Below are 12,109 nucleotides of genomic sequence, written 5' to 3'. Positions count from 1 at the left end.
CCAGGCTTTAGGCTTTCATCAAATGCTGCTGGAAAAATGATTATCCATATGTAAAAGTAAATAAATGAATAACTTGGATTTATATTGAAGGAATGCAGGAAGAAGAATCTAAGATATTGACAATACTAGTATAGGGAATCTACTAGAAATAAGAAAGCAGGATATTAGAATTAAAATAGGACCCTTGTAGAAGTAAGAGAGTAACAAAAACATGTGAGAGTACTGTGAGGAAACATTCCCCTCTCCTGATAAAATTAAAATGTGAAGAATTAACCTAGAATAAAACTGTGAGTCTCTGCTTCGGTAACCCCACTTGCCAATATAAAGTACAACTTATAAGTTCCTGCTTATGATAACTGCCTGAGTTTTGGCTTCTGTGAAACTGCTTGCTTATATCCCAGCTACCTTAATGTTAAAAGTTGTTTTATTTTAAAACCTAAGTTACTGTTAGAAATTATTTTAAGGATATTACTAAAGTTTGAAACATTTTAAAATAGTATAAAGTAGTTTAGAGAGTGAAGCTATATGAAGCTACTTTTCTTGGAAGTGAGTTCCAAGCCCGCTATAAACCTTATCTAAAGAAGACACCTGGTATTCAAGGGCCGAGCTGAAGGTTACCATAGTAACCGAGCATGAAAGAGAAAGTCACTCCTTGGCGGGCAGTGACGTAGAAAGGCTGTCCTTTAAGACTATTTGCTGTGATTCAAGTGTGTGTGTGCTTTCTTTTGAAATTATTGGTTATACTTGTTTACCTTTTTATCTGATTGGTTGTATCCTACAATTTGGCGGGCTGTGACGTGTGTAGCCACCCCTTCAGGGGCTATAAATATAGAGCCTGAAGTGTGCTAGGGGTCGAGCTCCGACCACTTTCCTTGCTGTCTACTGAGGCTGAACGCTAGCTCGGCCAGAGGCTCCCTCTGGTAGCTGCTGGGCAATTCCTCTACTGACAGTCAAGCTAGTGAAGGAGTCTCGACCACTGGCGTGCCAGTAAGAGCTGCAGCACTATAAACTCTGCTTGTGAGTTGCAACCTTGGTGTGTCCTTCGTTATTTGGGTAAGGGGGTGACTCTCGGACCCTAACAATATATTACATGCTATATATAAAATTTAAATCAAATAAGCCAGGCATAATAGTACATGCCTGTAATCCCAGTATTTGAGAGGCTGAGGCCGCAGGAGTGCAGGTTCACAGCCAGCCTCAGCAAGTAGCAAATTTCTCATCAACCCAGCTAGACTCTGTTTCCAAACACATAATAAAACAGGACTGGGATGTAGCCTGCAGGCAGACTGTCTCTGGGTTCTATCCCCAGTGCCACAAAACAAAACAAAATAAATCAAGCCAGGCGTGGTGGCGCACACTTGTAATCCCAGTACTTGGGAGGCTGAGACAGAAAGATCACAGGTTCACAGCTAGCGTCAGCTACTTAGTGAAGTCCTCTGCAACTTAGTGAGAACTTGTTTCAAATAAAGAAGACAAAATAGGACTAGGGGTGTGGCTCAGAGGTAGAATGCCCCTGGATTCAATCCACAGTACTACAAAAATTAAAATTGCAATTAATAATAAATAAATCAAACAAAACATGAATTTAAATGTAAAGCCCAGGTCTAAACCTTGTAGAAGAAGACATAGGAGAAAATCTTTGTGACCTTGGATTAGGCAAAGATTCCTTTGGTATGATCCAGTAAAGAAACTTGATAAACTGAACTTCATAACTATTAGGGATTCTAGCCCAGCATGGTGGCCCATGCCTATAATCCTAGTACTTGGGAGGTTGACATAGGAAGATTGCAGGTTTGAAGAAAGCTTCTGCATCCCTAGTACTGGGATTATGGGCATGCAGCACCATCCCTAGGTTCAAGTCAATGTATTTGGGGATAGTCCCAAAACAGTGTGCTGTCACTTACCTGTAATCTCAGTACTTGGGAAGCTAAGACACAAGAATCACAAGTTAAGGGCTAGCCTCAGCAACTTAGTGAGACCCTGTCTCAAATTATAAAATAAAAAATAAAAAGGGCTGGTGGATTGTCCTTGGGTTCAATCCTCATTTTAAAAAAAGAAGAAAAGAACGAAAGAAGGAAAGAAAGAATGGAAAAAATATTCCAAGCCCAGTGTGGTGGTACACATTTGTAATCCCAGTACTTGGGAGGCTGAGACAGGAGACTCTCAAGTTCACAGAAAGTCTCACTTGATGAGGCCCTCTGCAACTTAGTGAGACCTTGTTTCAAAATAAAGAAAAAAAATATAGCTCAGAGGTAGAATGACCATGGGTTCCATCCCCAGTAAAGAAAAAAAAAATTTCAAAACTCTATCTAAAATCTTGGAGGGCATAGAAAAATGTCTCAGGAATAAAAGGGGTGGAGAGGACGTAGCTACGTGGTACAGCATGCTTAGCATGCAGAAGGCCCTGGGTTCCATCTCTAGCACAAATAATACAAAAGAGAATAAGTAGTATTAACCCAAGCATATGGACTTTAATGCTTATATTTCAAAATATACTAATTGCATCCAATCCTGAAATGTGAGAACATCGTGCACTTTACTTGACTAGATCCCCAAGTCCATGAGCCCTCAGAGAAGCCAGATTAGGTGCAGCACCACAGCACTGTGGTAAATATTTGTAAGGATAAGTCTTGTGATTTTTCTGGCCACTTTGAACAGTTCCAGGATCCAGGACCTGGTGCTGAGCTAGGGAAAACCTCAGTGCCTGGCCATCTGAGACTCACCTTGGTCTCTCTGAAGACTGGCTAGGGCTGCAGGGAGCAGGTGTGCAGGGCACAGCTGTCTTGGGATCGATGTCAGCTGCCGGCCGGACACAAGGGAAGATGTTTTTCTGCACAAACAAAACACAGGTCACTGACATGGGGGGTGGGAATCGCCTGGTCCTGTCGCCATCACCATCACCACGTGGGAGTGAAACCTGCACTGGCCACCAGGGATCCAGCCCACCAGGAGCCCCACTCTGCCTTCCCATTCCCAAGCCCCATATGCCAGACAGTGCATCCACCAGGGGGCACCACTGCACCTGTCCACCATGGGGCCTGTAGTCCTTCCCAGAGCAGCTGCCCTGGCCTTGCCAGTCACCTGTCTAACGTCTAGACAGTGCCACCATAGGCTGTCAATCAGTTGTTTATATCTGCACACAGTGGAAACTGTTCTGAATGTTAATGCTTTGGATAAAAACTCAATAACATGCTGATTTGAATTAGTAAAATTATCATTGCCGGGCGGGGTGGTGGATGCTTACAATCACTGCGCTTGGGAGGCTGAGACAGGAGAATTGCACAAGTTTGAAGCCAGCCTCAACTACTTAGTGAGGCTCTGAGCAACTTAGTGAGACCCTGTATCCAAATAAAATATAAAATAGGTCTGGGAGGATAGCCTGGAGGTAGAAAAGCCCCTGGGGTCCACCCCCTGTACAAAACACACACAAAAAGAAATAAAATAATAATACGCAAGCCTGATCATGCCACTGCCCTCCTTAGAACCCAGTGCCCTCAACCGCCTGCCCCTCCCCCACCAGCTCCACTCAGGCCTCCCCTTTTCTGTTCCTTCTGCCTGCCTTGCTTCCCTGCAAATCTTCCCATGGCCACTCTGTTGCTGTGTGCTCATATTCCCCATCTCATCCTTTGAACACCCCTGCTGTCTTTCTCTCTTCCTCAAGGGTCCTGGTCCCTAATCCTCTGATACCTCCCTACTGCTCTCCTACAACTTGGTCTACCAACTTTTTCTGGGGTATAGTGCTGCGGATCCCACCCAGGGCATGGCACATGATGCCCTGCAGAGAATGGACCTCGAGTGAGAGCAAGGGTGAAGGCAGAGAAGCTAGCAAGGAGCTGTTTAGGGAGCAGGCCAGGCAGCCAGACGCTGGAGGTCGGTGGGCACCACTTACAGGTACATATGGTAGGTGGAATCGGTGCACTTGCTGATGGGTGGATGGGGTGGGTGGAAAAGGGAAAAGTCAAGATGATTCCCTATGGGGGATCCAGCAATGGAGCTGGTCTGAGCCTGGCAGGAACGCAGTCCCCAACACAGAGCAAAAGCTGCTAACAGAGTGATTCCTGTCTGTCTGCAGCCAACCCAGAACAGAGATTCTTTACAACAGGAAAACTCAGGTCTTCTCAAACTGAAAACCACGCCCTCTCATGTCCCGCCTGTCTCAGTCTCAGCCTCAGGACTAACCCCTAACCTTCCCCAACTTCTTACCCTTAACTCCAGTCACCACCCGGTGAGGGCAGGACCAGTGGGATCTACTTACCAACAGGCTCCAGCGGCCTTTCCAAAGCCGCTGGAGCATCCTCTCTCCTGGAGGTGGCCTGGTCTCAGGCAGGGACCGAAGCCTATCACCCAATCGCACTATTGCGCTTTCTCTAGCTTAAATCCAAACACCTTTTCTCTCAGAAGACTTTCCAACAACAACAACTGCCGTTGGCTCTGTTTTGGCCTCGACCAATCAGACTCAAAGTTGCTTTCACAAAGGTTGCTCTTGGCAACTAGCAGGTGTTTTTGAATCTCCACCAATAGGAAAGCAGCTGCATTGTCTAGCTCTTATTGGAGAGTTCAGGTGTCAATCTCTGACACAGCAGCCAATCCAGAGCCAAGGAAGGTGGAGGGTGGGCAGGATGAAAAACTGGACCTGCACAGCTGGTAGGAATTAGGAAGGAATGTGCTTCCCTGATCCTTAGGCTGGGTTAGAGGGGGCTCCCTGCTGGCTTATCTCAGATCCTGGACTGGACAGAGGAGCCATGGCACTGAACAATCTGGGATATCAGAGGCTAGACAAGTTCTGAAAATGAGGAACACAGCTGCCAGGGCCATAATCTCCAGGTTTTTAGACTTTAGCACACAATTCCATCTTTGAAAGACCATTAAGCAGACAGGCTCCTGCTAGAGTCCCTGGCTTTCCAGTGGACCTTGGGGCTGTGTGCAGGAAGGCTGGCTTAAGAGGTAAATTGCATTTCCCTCACTAGGTCGAGACCACCTATGGAAAGGCATCCTCCTGACCGCGTGGGTCCAGTACATGTACATTTTGGGCACATTGTGGCCAATGAGAAATGGCATGGGTAGCAGCTGGCACAGGAAATGTGTCGGGGCCCACTCGGCTGGACTGAGATGGCACCCAGGCTTGTTGCCAGCGTGGATTCAAGATGGCGCCTAGGCTTGCAGCCAAGTCATGAGACTCACAAGATGGACGTCTCCTTGAGCATGCGCAGTGTGCCATGCTACATGCCTGCAGAATGATCAGTGACGCCTACCACCAGCCTGCCTATGAGAGAGTCAGAAGTGTGCATGCCCTAGCTGTGGAAGCTTGGGGTTGGTAGGGAATAGAAGGAGGGATTATGATGCTGATATATATTGTGTACTCATTGTCAGACATATTAGAAAGAAAGAAGAGAGAGACATATTGAGAGACAAAAGGATCCATTAAAGAAGAATTCATATTTCAGCCGAAAAGGTGTCTGTGTCGTTCTCTAAGCCCCTGCGGGTCGGAGTCTTAGGGGACGATAGAAAATGCAAGGTCAGTGGCCTGCCTTCTGTCATATGCCCTTTCCTTTCTGTGGTTTAAAAACAAATTTTAGCCTGGCATGGTGGCACATACTTGTTATCCCATCATTCAGGAGGCTGAGACCAGAGGGTCATGGTTCTCAGACAGCCTCAGCTACTTAGTGAGGCCCTTTACAACTTAGTGAGATCCTGTTTCAAATTAAAGAATAAAAATAGGACAGGGGGTGCTGCTGTCCCTTCTTGGCATATATGAGCGTGAGAAATGCTTGTATTAATTGGCAAGGCCTCACGGAGGCGAGCCCCGAGGAGGAAACGTCATCTCTGGCAAAAATACTCCCTGCTCTTAGATTTCTACACTAAAAAGCTCCAATGATTTAAAACAGGATCTTAAGAATTAGGACTCTGAAAGAAGTTGAGTCCATGAAAGATAAATTTTCTAGTAAAATGTCTGAGCCTTCAGACTTTCTCTGTATTGTTCCAGCTGTAATAAAGGGCAGTCAGAATTCAGGGGCTGCAAAATTTCTCTCGGCCTTTCCGCAGGCAGGTCCTTTGATCTAAAGATTAGCTCCCAGCACCTCTCTGCCAGCAGGGGAAGCTGCAAACCTACCTTTTGCCCCATTTCCCAAAGAGATGTAAAACTGTCTCTGGAATCTGGACCATTTGTTTCCCCCTTAAGAGATGCTAATAAGCTTTTTTCTAGCAAAAGCCTACTGTTTGTGACTCAGCAGCAGGAGAGTAAAAAACCCAAAAGTCTGCTTCAAGATTATGCATTAAAGAACAATTATAGAAATCCAGTCACCTGTGTTATAATGTTTTTGCCCTGTCTACTAACTGTAATATAAGTATTGCCTTATAGGGGATGGCGGAGCAGACAGGACCGGACAAATCCTCGCCACAGCCCTATGGATCTTGATAGAGGAGGGCCTGGACTAATCCCTGGGGACAAAACACTCTGGAAGGATCAAAGGAGATCCTAGAAAACTGAATTTCTCCAAAACGGACTTTTGGTGTGACCCCCCCCCCCCTCGCCTTTCCAGATTCCGGACTTTGCCCCCTAGGGTTTACCTGTAAGGCCAGAAACCTGTGACAAAAGCCAAGGGGGCTGACTTTAATCGCCCAGTCCCAGATGAATCTTAAACTGTGATGCCATGGATCTTCTTTTATCCTGTTTATCTTGTTTACACTTAATTCCTCACTATTGTCCTTTGGTGCTTACACTGGGTACAAGTACTGGTGATGAAAATTAAAACTTTGTCAATTTCACAAGAGGCAGTTGTGCATGTCAGTCATTTCAGGTTTTTCACGGAGAGGAATTTCCACTTTTAGTGCCGTGAACAGGAACTTTAAGGAGTTTATTTCATAAAAAGGGAAAAATTCGCTGCAGATAAGTGGCTGCAGAACTACAACCGAAACCTTTGCCCACCTTTCTGAGACTCTTGTTCCCAAGCGGACTCAGTGCTGGATTTATTGTGCCCAGTACTGAGCTAGTCATCACAAGGGGGTGTAGCTCTGAGATTGAATGCCCCTGGGTCCCATCCCCAGACTCACACACACACAAAATATATATCATAAAAATAAATTTTAAAATCTACCTATTGCCTAAGTTAACAGTGCTCATTTCCTCCATTTTAAGGGAAAATTAAACACATTTTTGAGGATGGCCTGACACTGGTAGATTTTTACCTGTCCAGCAGATCTTGCATTCTTTATATCACCACAGCTGACTTGGTAGCAGCAAATGGCTACAGAAAGAGACTTGTTCGAATTAGAAATGTAAGTACTAAGTCAGGCATGGTGGAACATACCTCTAATTCTAGTATTTGGAAAGCTGAGAGAGGAGAGGAGGATTGCAAGCTCAAGACCATCCTCAGCCTTGGACCCAGTCGAGGGGTGAGTCCAGAGCCAAGGCCAGCATTGGAGCCTTCTGTAAGGCAAGGCAGGTGCTGGGGCCTCAGAGGCCAGGATTGGAGCCTGCCGAGGGGTGAGGCTGGTGCCGGGGCCAGTGAGGCCAGGATCAGTGTATGCCATGAGGCAAGGCTGATGCTGGGGCCTCCGAGGCCGGGATCGGAGTCTGCCGAGGGATGAGCCTGGTGCCGGGACCAGTGAGGCTGGGATTGGAGCCTGCCTTGAGGCAAGGTCGGTGTGGGAGTCTCTGAGGCCCGGACCAGAATCTGCCAAGGGATGAGGCCGGTGCTGGGGCCAATGAAGCCGGGATTGGAGCCTGTCATGAGGCAAGGCTGGTGCTGGGGCCTTTGAGGCTGGGATCAGAGCCTGCCGAGGGGTTAGGCCTGTGCCGGGGCCAGTGAGGCCGGGATCAGAGCCTGCCGTGAGGCAAGGCCAGTGCTGGGGACTCCGACGCTGGGATCGGAGCCTGTGAGGGGTTAGGCCAGAACTGGGTCCAGCAAGGCTGGGATTGGGGCCTGCTTTGAGGCAAGGCTGGTACTTGAGCCAGCGAGGCCAGGATCAGAGTCTTCCAGTGGGCCAGGCTGGCGCCGGGGCCTTCAGGAGCAGAATCAGAACTTGCAATGTGGATACTTAGAGAATCATCACAGAAAATAGAAAATCAGATGCTTTTCCTAATATGCAAAAACTAGGAAGAAATGGGTAAGGGAAGAAATCTAGTTGAAGAAAGGGCCCCATGAGAGAGCAATTAATGTGACCAATCAGAGGGGATGGGATGTGGGAAGATGGAATCTCTTTAAAATGCATGATATATGTAAACAAATGAATCAAAGTTAATCACCAAATCAAGCATGGGATCGAGGGATGGGGAGGGAATGGGACAGGGAGGGGATACGGGTTAATTGAATGATGTTGCTGGTATACCCTCACAAGAGTTGTACTCCATTGTGATGTTTGACTACAATGCACCAATAAAAATAGATACACATAAAAAATAAACAAAAAAATTTAAAAGGACTGGGGTGTAGCTCAGAGGTAGAATATCCCTGGTTTCAATCTCCAGTACTACACACAGAACAAAAGTTACAAATGTTAAGTTCTGAATTAAACTGAAATTGAACAGCGTTTCCTCCATCACTTGTAATAATTTATATATAATGCCATTAGCCATTTCAAATGCAAAGTGATAGCTTTCTTAACTTTGTAAATTTGTTACAAAATGATGTATTTTTCTTTGAAGTCTGGAAATCTTCAAGGGATTGTAGTAGTTGAAAAAACCCAGATGAGTGAACAGTACTTTTCAGCCATACAGAAGTTTACTGTGCTGGACCTGGGGATGGTGTTACTTCCTGTGACCAACCAGATAGAAGCATCTTGCCTCATCATCCAATTAGTAAGTGCTCATTTTCTCTTTCACAATACTGCAGGGAACCCAGGGGCATTTGACCTATGAGCTACACCCCCTGCCCTATTTTTTATTCTTTATTTTGAAACCGGGTCTCACTGAGTTGCAGAGGGCCTCACTAAGTAGCTGAGTCTGTCTGCGAACTGTGATCTTCCGGTCTCAGCCTCCCGAATGCTGGGATTACAAGTGTACTCACTATGCCCGGTTGAGTCTTGCTGAGTTTTTGAGGCCTATCTCAGCCTCCCAAGTACTATGATTATAGGTACCACACCTGGCTGTAAACATGACTTTTTCATTTTTTTGTTGTTGTAGTGCTGGGGATTGAACTCAGGGGCATGTTCTTTCCAAGCTATACCCCCAGCTCTATTTTATTTGGAAACAGAATCTAAGTTTCTGAGGCTGGCTTCAAAGCTGCTCAGCCTCTCAAGTACTGGAATTAGAGATGTGTTCCACCACATTCGGCTAGCTCTGGCCTCTTTTTGTGTTTGGCACTGGGGAATAAACCCAAAGGTATTCTATCTCTGATCTATACCCCCAGCCCTATTTTATATTCTTGATTTTTATATAGGGTCTTACTAAGTTTTGGAGGGCTTAAGTAGCTGAGATTGGTTGCAAACCTGTGATCTTCCTGTCTCAGCCTCCCAAGTACTAGGATTAAAAGCATGCACCACCATGCCCAGCTTGGTCATTTCTTTCTGGACCATATGATGAAAGTATTTATATTCCTCAGACCATGTTTTTCACTACCTCTAGCTTTAAGATTCTGAAAAAAATATGTTTTTTGTCAATTATTTTTATCTTTTTTGTGTGGTCATATGGTCCATCTCTCAATAATTTTACTCTTGTCTGGAAAGTTATATTCATGGCACGTGAAAACATTTGAACCCTAAATTAAGCTGAATCAAATAGGAAAATGATCTTAAGAAAATTGCCAGTTCTCCAGGGGGCGCTTCTGTAATTCTTTAATTTCTCCTTCAGGTTCTTGAGCAATCCAAAGAACCCAGTAAAAACCCTTTCCTCAGGAAGAAAAGGTCTCTGCTCTCTGAGCCATCCCTCCTTTGAACTGTGCAACAGATCCCAGGTGTTGGAAAAGTTAAAGCTTCTCTTCTGCTTCAGAAGTTTCCAAGTATCCAGCAACTGAGTAATGCTTCTACCCCAGAATTCAAGCCAGTGGTAGGACAAGCGGTATCACAGCAAACCCACACCTTCTTCACTCAGTCCAGGTGACAGCCACCCTCACCCTAACCTACAGGGCCTGGTTTGCACAGTTAAAAATCAAGAAAAAACAGGACCACAGCAACTGGTGAAGGAGGCACGCCTGGAGGAGCCCTGTGATTGAGCTGCGGCTTTATTGTCTGGGGCTGGGCCTGGGCACTTAGGTTAGTGGGCTGCAGGTGGCATGCCCTGATTCAGCTAAGATGAAGCCGGCCACTGGGGATCTTCCTAAGAAGTCAGGGACTCTCATTCTCAGCAAAAAGCCTGCGAGGGTAGTTTTCTATGAAAGACCTAGACCTGCATCTGAAGTGGAAAGGACTTAAAAGTTTCAGGTCGCAGCTATATCCATCTAAAAGAAACTGGCAGTGAAGCACTGTGTATCATAAGCCCCTTGCTCCTGGCAACAGTGCCGCTGTTCTTCAGGAGGGGTCGGTAGGATGCTGCCAACGTAAATAAATATTTTTTACTTTGATTTTTTATTGTTGTTCTTTTTGCGTGTCTGGCGATGGAACCCAGAGGAATTTGACCTCCGAGCTATATATCCTGCCCTATTTTTTATCCTTTATTTTGAAACAGGGTCTCACTAAGTTATGGAGGGCCTCAGTAAGCAGCTGAGGCTATCTGCTAACTGAGATCCTCCGGTCTCAGCCTCCTGATGCTGGGATTACAAGTGTGCTCCACCACACCTGGCATATATTTTACTTTGATACAGGTCTCACTCAGGGTCTCACTGACCAGCCTCAGTGGTCTCCAAACTGTGATCCTCCTGTTACAGCCTCCCAAGTACTGGGATTACGCGTATGCATTACCAAGCCTGGCTTCTCATACCTCTAGTCTAAAGGACAGGATGCTCTAAACTCTACCTAGCATGAACACCCTCAGGCACTGCCCTACTCACTTGATGAGTAGGGCTCATTTAGGACAGCCCTGCTCCTGCTCACTAAATGCTGTAGCATGGCACAGGTTACTACAAGCTGGTTCCTACCAATGCACCAGTTATGTCTCTTGCGAGTCCTCTGCCCACCCACAATTGCCTTCCATTTTCCAAACAGCAAATAACACAATCTTTTTTTCTTTTGGGGGGGTACTAGGAATTGAACTGAGTGGCGTTCCTCCTATGAGCTACACTTCGAGCCATATTATATTTTATTTTTAAAACAGGGTCTCACTATATTGCTGAAGCTGGCCATGAATCTGCGATCTTGTCTTAGCCTCCCAAATATTGGGAATACAGGCATGGGCCACCACACCTGGCTGAGTTATTTATAGTTTGAGACAGGGTCTTAGTTCTTGTCCCTGAATTTGTGATCTTCCTCTTTCAGCCTCCCATGCACTGAGGTGACAGGCATGGACTGCCACGCCCTGCTAAATAGTACATTCTTTTTTAGTCCTTCTTATATGTCATCTTCTCCACCTGGAATGTGCTCTCCACACTCCTTCAAGGAGGACCCAGGCCAACTCTCTAGGCTGACTTATTTTCCCTCTTCCAGGATACAAACCTCTACAGAAGTTCTTGTTTTACCATTATGGATAGAATTATTAATGGATCTGTCTAACTTCTAGACAGTGCAGCCACAGGCTGTCCATCAGCTGTGTATATCTGAACAGTGGAAATTGCTGTGAATGTTAATGCTTTGAATAAAAATGAATTAACATATTTCCATTTGTAAAATCATCATTGCTCGGTGTGGTGGCACAAGCTTGTAATCCCAGCATTTGGGAGACTAAGACAGGAGGATTGAAGTTTGCAGACAGCCTCAGCTACTAGTTAGTGAGGCCCTGTGCAACTCAGTGAGACCCTATTTCAAAATAAAGATTAAAAAATAGTGCAGGAAGTGTAGCTTGGAGGTAGAATAGCCCTGGGTTTCATCCCAAGTACCCCTCCCCTCAAAAAATTAAAATTAAAATATAGGGCTGAAGATGTAGCGCAAAGGTAGAATGCCCCTGGTTTCCATCCTCAGTACCACAAATCTCTCTCTCTCTCTCTCTCTCTCTATATATATATATATATATATATATATATATATATATATATATATATATATATGTTTTTGTATTGGATATTGCACCCAGGGGCATTCTACC

General features: G+C 45.6%; 1 pseudogene across 1 annotated transcript in view; it reads left to right on the top strand.

Moving 5' to 3' along the window:
• The window catches only part of LOC308279591 (Fanconi anemia core complex-associated protein 24-like), a 169,081-nt pseudogene extending 159,045 nt beyond the window's left edge, over positions 1-10,036 (top strand). Inside the window, exons 3-4 of the transcript in view lie at positions 8,645-8,797; positions 9,788-10,036. The product of the transcript in view is annotated as a Fanconi anemia core complex-associated protein 24-like (transcript). The remainder of the gene's footprint in view (positions 1-8,644; positions 8,798-9,787) is intronic.
• The last annotated feature ends 2,073 nt before the right edge of the window (positions 10,037-12,109 follow it).

The sequence above is a fragment of the Muscardinus avellanarius genome (assembly GCF_963383645.1).
Source record: "Muscardinus avellanarius genome assembly, contig: SCAFFOLD_36, whole genome shotgun sequence".
NCBI lineage: Eukaryota > Metazoa > Chordata > Mammalia > Rodentia > Gliridae > Muscardinus > Muscardinus avellanarius.
The sequence above is the reverse complement of the archived record's forward strand: the minus strand, read 5'-3'. Positions and strand labels throughout refer to the sequence as shown.